We start from the raw sequence: 7,106 nt of genomic DNA on the forward strand, positions 1-7,106 counted from the left end.
GTCGGTCACGTGCCAACTGCTAGGGTGCAATTGGTGTCCCGCCAATTTTGCGCAATTTCACGCCATTTTGTCTAGTTTCTCGGGGTACTCGCAAAAGTTATTGTGGGTGTTGTTCTTAGCTCAATCTTGGGCCCTGTGGAACACGCGAAACAAACTTGCGATTGAAAACAAAACTATTTCTAACCCAGCTGACATTATTTACAAAATTATCATATTTCTGCAGCTGTGGAGCCTAAAATTCAAGGCAAGAGAAAAGGAGGGGCTAAGCTGGATGACATGCGAGCTAAGGGAGCTGTACGTGGTGCTGAAACCGGTGGCGTCGTCTTGAAGTAGGTCGTGGCTGGGTGCTAGGGCTGAGCGCGTGGAGTTATCGTCCTGGCCGGCCTTGTTACCTTTGTTTTGTCTGCGTTTCTACTGTATGCTGTTGAACCTCCCTTATTCAGTTGATCGGTGAAGCTGTATGCCCAACGTTATGTATTGTGACTTGAGACCGTGTGAATTTATTAATTTAAAGTCGGGCAAAGTATTGCGTGTTATCTAAAAGATAGGTGATAGGTGTTAATCCATGATGGTAATTGTTCTTGCCACCGTCATCGGTAGCCGCATGGTGGTGACCGTCGTGGCTACCGTTGGCGGCGGCATGTGGTAACCGCCGTGGTCACAGTCATCGTTAGCAACATGGTGCCTTCTTTGCGGTGGCCGGTGGCAGCAGCGGCGGCGGGTCTGCATCGGGAGGCCGCAGCGGCGGGTCTGCATCGGGAGGCCGCGGCGGTGGGGCCGCATCGGGCGCAGCATGGGCGGAGGAGCCAGCCGGTGGTCTTGGCGGTGGTGCTGTTTCTGGTGGCTGCGGCGAGGGGTGGGCCCTGATCTGGGCCTGCCGGGCCAGTTGGCTGTGCGGTGGCGGCTTCGGATGGTGCGGGTGTTCACGTCTGCGGACTTCGGCGGTCGTCCCCGATCCCCGTGTCGGTGTTGTCGGCGTCCCCTCTATGTGGCGTTCCGGCGGCGCCCACGGTGATCTTCGGCGGTTCTCCGTTGGCTGCGGGCTGTGTTGCCCTCTGCGCGTCGGCGGCTACGGGTTGGCCAGGAGGTTGCTCAGCGCTTGCAGATGGTGGTTTGTGCCGGTCCTTGTTGGCGGGCGCGAGGTCTTGGAACTCTTCGCTGGGCGAAAGCTCTGTCTTGGCGGCCGGCTGGGACCGACGACGGTGACGCCTGTGGGCGCCGCATACTTCTTGAAGGCGTCGTCGAAGCGGGTGTTTCTTGTTCTCCGCTCGGGTTCTCCGGGGGAAACCCGAGATCCCTCGCGGGATCGGGCGTGGGCGGCGCTCTTGCGTCGCTTTGCCTCTTGGGGCCTCGCTTTGGATGTCCACCGGACAAGGGACTTGTGGAGTGTTTTGGTGGTTTTTCGGCGGAGGCGGGTTCGTCTTCGGCCAGGCGGGGCGCGGCCTCGGGGCCGGTGTGGTAGTTGGAGCGGTGGCTCCGGTCTTTCGCCTCCGCCTGTTGCGTTGAGGTGTGGTGTCGACCTGGCTGGTCGTCGACCCGTGTGGAGCGCAGCCTCGGGGCTGGCGTGTGGTGTCGTGTTGTAACGGTTTTCGGCCAGTTTTCCTCATAAACGGGCTAACTCTTTTCTCCTATATCAATGAAAGGCAAAGCTTTTGCCTCGTTTCAAAAAAAAAAAGTCAAGCTTTTCTTGATCTGTCCCTACAGATCTCACGTTCTTCGTGTAACTAACTTTCGGTCTACTATTCTCGCTCCCTGTCTGATACGTACACCGGTAGTAGTTTTCTTGACTTAATATTTCGGTACGGTGGAATCGGACGGTCGTTATAAGTCCCTTTCGTGTGACGCTCGAGACGCCGTCTCACTCATGGAGAATGTGTCATCGTCAATGTTGAGAGTGCAAAGTGCAAGCTATGCACCGGGCAGTGTGAAGCTAGTGGGAAGGCTGAGAGGACTAGAGATACGACATCACTCTGAGAGGCTACTGAGGTAACCAACGACACTGCTAGAAGCCCTTCCAGAACACGTCGACTTCAAACTCTATGGCATATTTGATTTGAAGGGTTTTCGTATAAAACGGAAGATTTTTTTCTTCTTTCAAAAATGAACAGAATATTTCCATACGGGTTGTTTCATATACATAGAGTTTACACGCGTTACGTATACGGCTGAGAAAATGGGTATAGGAAATTACATAAGTAGGGTTAGCATGCCACGGTTAAGCAAGTGTTGGGAACATTTCCTCCTAAACTTTATGCGGTATATTACACGCACTACAAATATTACAGATAAATTACAAGTTACACACCAAGATATTCAAAGTCATTGTCTCTAACTCAACCTTTTGTATCTTAACATTCCTCTAGAACTTCAGTGACAGTGGGCCAAACATGCCAGACTAACCTCAAAAGTTTGTGAGGCAGGTTGTCGAACCACATATCAGTTGTGGTAATGTGTATGAGGATTTGCATGAGCACAAAAGACCTAGAAATGCTCACAATTAGGATCACCATTTGATGTAGATGCTGCCCAAATAGGTTGAATGGGAGAAATTATAAACTATTCGAGGAAGAGCAAGTGATCTACAGGACAATGCAACATCTAGGAGACAAAATTTTCCCATGTCCTCCAATGTAGAATGCCTGGCCAAGAGAGTCACATACAACACAAAAATGTAACTAGAGGCTTTGGAGTCTGCGGCTGAGGTTTAGGCCCCGGTCTGTGTGGTCCGGCGCACCGTGGCCATGAACACTATGAAGCAGAGGCTCCGTTTTGCGATGATCGCTTACGTCGGTGGAAGCAGACCGGCGGTGTCCTGCAAGGAGAGGTGGTCCAGGCTCTGAAGATGGAGGCCGGTTAACCGGAGGCGGAGGTCTTGGTACACGGCTTTGCGCTGGAGGACTTTCTGGTTGTCTTTGCTAAGGCGGATCGAGCACAAGAACAAGGTGGCCGCGCTCCCCTGCATCAATCATGCTGGTTTCTCGATGTTCTTCCGACAATGGAAAAAGGTAGGCCCAAGCCACCCAAGTGACGATGTGCACCAAGGTAAATCTGGTACTCGAGGGGGTCCTGCCGCATGCTTGGGAGAGTGAGGTGGTTGATGATTTGCTAGGAAAGTCATGCGCGGTGGAGGAGGTCTGACCGGAGACGCGGTCCATGCGGGATCTATCCACGTTTAGGCTCTTTAATGGACGTCAAACATGGAAGAGATTCTGGTGGCCAGAACACTGGTGGTTCCGGAACTGGTGGTGGTTGCGGAACATTCGCCATCGCTGGTGTGTGAGTTCCCTGAGGAGGGAGTGAGGAATCCGGTCTCAGCAACAGGGATGAGCAAGATTGATGAGATCAAGACGTTGCAGTACAAAGTCCACATCCATGTTACAAGGGTGGAGGAAGTAGTTGGACGGGACGAGCAAGGGTTCTCGTTAAGACCGTCGGGACGCGGTTAGAGTGCTTTGATAGATGCATATTCCGACGGTGGTGGTGGCGGCGCGCTCTGGATTGCTCGCAGTGTGCTGTGGAAGCATTGCATCCCGGATTGGTGTGGTGGGGCTGGTGCTGGTAGTGGGTGTCACCAAGGACGACAATATCTGGGACACTTGGTGAATCCTGGGTCTGAGGTTTGGATGCTTCCGGTGATGAAGGGGCCGTTGGTTGTTCAAACCCAAAAGGTGTTTTTGACGGCAGAAACGACAAGTTCTGACAAAGTGGGAACCGCTCTTCATAAAGTGGGGCTCTTCCAAAGGAAGCTGACAAAGTTGAGGCCGTTGCGTCTCTTTTGTAGGATTGGTCGAGTAGACCAGGTCATTCACAGCAACAGCCTGTAGTGGAGACAAGGACTTTGGATCCTAAGAAATATAACGGGGGGATAGATGGCGACACAAGACTGGAAAAAACTCTATCCGAGAAAGATCTAGAGTCCTTGGGATCGATGAGCAAGGAGGCAAAAGAATATAAGGACAACTATAGCCAGGTGGGACAAACTAGCTACTTTGAGGTTTGTCTGTCTGGTTGGAAGGTGGGGAGGGCGAGATTCGAGAAGACTGTGATTCGCTAGAGTGCTCTTCTGTGGCCTACACGAGCAAACTGGAGGGGGAACAAGACATGTTGGTGGGCATTCAACCACCACATGAAATGGGAGTCGAGGATACGGAGGATGAGCAGCTGGTAGAGGGCCATGCAGACATGGCATGTTAGTGGAGGAAGAAACGGGAGTTGACCGGGATTTTGTCCAGCCAGGACTTACACCGCTTGAGATAGATCCAGCGGCACAACTGGAGCAGAGCACAACAGTGCTCAAGGACGGACTTGAGATGCGAGTTGAGGATCACCTAACACTTGCCAAGATCAAGGAGTTATGTGCAAGCGTTCTGAAGAAACTTGCGCCCCTACTGCGTGAGGTAGATCGAGTCACCTGCTAAGCTGAGAGCCGAGGCGGAGCCACTCACGACGAGATGTGTGAAGCGCCAGTTCTCCACGGAGACAGAGGCAAAAAAGCACCACATGAGTCAAGAAGGAATCAGTAGCAGAGATAGTCTTGCTAAAAGCGTTGGGTATTGTGCTAGCGGATCTGGCGGTGAACGACGAGAATCTGCACTTCTCCAGACAAATGTTTGACTGGCTGATACGGGAGCAACAATTGCATGTTGTGGCTTCCATTTTGGGAAGTCGCTGCCAAGGAGCTTTGAGGCCATGGAGGGGTGCCACATGGCGATCACGACTCAGTGTTCGCACCCGTCGAAGTAGGAATCTGCCAATGTTTAAGGAGATCAACCTAGAGGTACTTAACTGGAACATTCGAGGTATGAATTATCCAATGAAAAGGTGTGTAATTAGGGAGTTTGTGGCGTCGCTACATGTCAACCAGGCATGTTTCCAGCAGACTGGGCTGGATGTAATCGATATTTTTGATGTGTTACAATGCATAGGGCCATCATTTAACGAGTTTGTGTATCTCCCAGCGATTGAGACTAGGGGAGGAATATTGCTGGACTCATCAATTATTGACATGTTGAGGGTGAGTTTTGACTCATGCGCTGTTACATGGGAGGTGAAGACAAAGGATAACAATGCATGGTGGTTAACGGTGGTGTGCGGGCCTCAATCTACGGAGGATAAAATTAACTTCCTGATAGAGCTGTCTGAGCGTAGGTCTCTTTTCCCTAGGCCTTGGATAGTCATCGGTGACTTTAATATGATCTTAAATGCCTCGGAGAAGAACAACATCAATTTGGACAGAGCCATGGTGACTAGGTTCAGAAGATTTGTTCATGAGCATGAGCTGAAGGATCTTTATCTGCATTGATGGCTATTTGGACAGAGCCATGATTGCGCGGTAGAGGTCGCATATCAAATGGTTGAAGGAGGGCAATGCCCATACGAAAATTTTCCATGTGGTTGCAAATGGGCGGCGGACAAAGAACTTCATACCGTCAGTGCGTGTTGGGGAGGAGATAGTTACAGAACATGAGAGGATTGGGGGGGGGGGGGTGTTCACTGAGGCCTATCAACATCTGTTAGGCTCGATACAAAATCGGGATCATGCGATTGATCTGAGAGTGCTGAATTTGCCAACACACGATCTGCAGGATCTGGAGGGGTTTTTTCGGAGGAAGAGGTTTGGAAGGTGAGCAAAGAGCTGCTACCAGATAGAGCGCCGGGCTAGATGAGTTTATATGAGCATTTTACCAGGGAGCTTGGCCGGTGATTAAGTGGGATGCAATGGCGGCACTTCTTAAGCTGGTTGTTGGGGACGACATGGGCTTTGACATACTGAATTGTGCTCTCATTTTTTTCTCCGAAATGGGGATTAAAACCTCGGCTTCTGCATCATGATGATGAACACGGCATTTTTTAAGTTACGAGTACAAAGTTTTAAACATCTCACGCATCGCCCAGAATTGATACAAAAATCAACCAGCGAAAAACAGAAAACAAAGTATGACTACACTTCATCCTAGCTGCCTATTATGCCGCCAGCCAGCCTGGTACAAGATATCCAGAGTGACCATCTAGAGCTGTGTGCATCCAGAAGCCATAGCATCCCGCTGCTCCTCCGGTGACAGTAGAGCCTACAGCTGAACCCAATGTGACACCATATGGATGACCTGCAAAAAGTGAAAAGATTGTTTTTTGTTAAAGATAATATCATTCCTCACTTTCCATATAGACCAGCATAAGGCCGAAACCCCAATACGAATAAAAGCCTTATATTGTCTATCAACTCCATTTAACCAATTATCAAACATATTTGTAATATTGGTTGGAGGCGGAAGGTCATACGTGAAATTAACCGTACGGCATATAAGTTTAGCTAAAGGGCAATTTATGAAGAGGTGTTCAATGGTCTCCTGCTCTCCACAAAACACACATTTCATACACCCATTCCATTATTGTTTAGCTAAATTATCTTTGGTAAGCAAAATCTTATTACTCAGAAACCACATAAATATTTTAATCTTAAGAGGTATTTTAACTTTCCATAGATACTTTCTCAAGAAAGGTGTGTGGTCATTCATAAGATCCTCATACATAGATTTCACTGTAAACAGGCCATTGGTCGTCAAACTCCAAACAAAACCATCTTTCTCTCCATTTAAGTTAACCATCATATATCTTTGGCATAACTGTAACCATGAAGTCCATTTGTTACCCACTAACAGCCGTCTGAAACTGATATTCAGAGGCGTTTGGGCTAACACATGAGCTACCGTTACATTCTTGTGATGCAAAATATTAAATAACGCTGGATATTGCTGAGCTAACAGAGTTCTTCCTAACCAAATGTCTTCCCAAAAACGAGTAGTTGCTCCATTACCAACTTTGAAACAGCCCCTAGTAAAAAGACGTCCTTAAACCCCATCAATCCCCTCCAAAAGGGAGAATCCGTAGGCTTAGCTTTCACCTCAGATAAGGTCTTTTGTCTTAGATATTTATTTTGTAGTAACTCTTGCCACACCCCATCCTCATTAAGAAGTTTATAAAGCCACTTACTCAATAAACATCTACTTTTAAGTTTGAGAACCTCAATACCTAAGCCCCCTTGATCCTTGGGTCGGCAGACTATATTCCCTTTTGTAAGTCTATATTTTCTCTTATTTTCATCGGAC

The sequence above is a fragment of the Lolium perenne genome, chromosome 5 (assembly GCF_019359855.2).
Source record: "Lolium perenne isolate Kyuss_39 chromosome 5, Kyuss_2.0, whole genome shotgun sequence".
Lineage (NCBI taxonomy): Eukaryota > Viridiplantae > Streptophyta > Magnoliopsida > Poales > Poaceae > Lolium > Lolium perenne.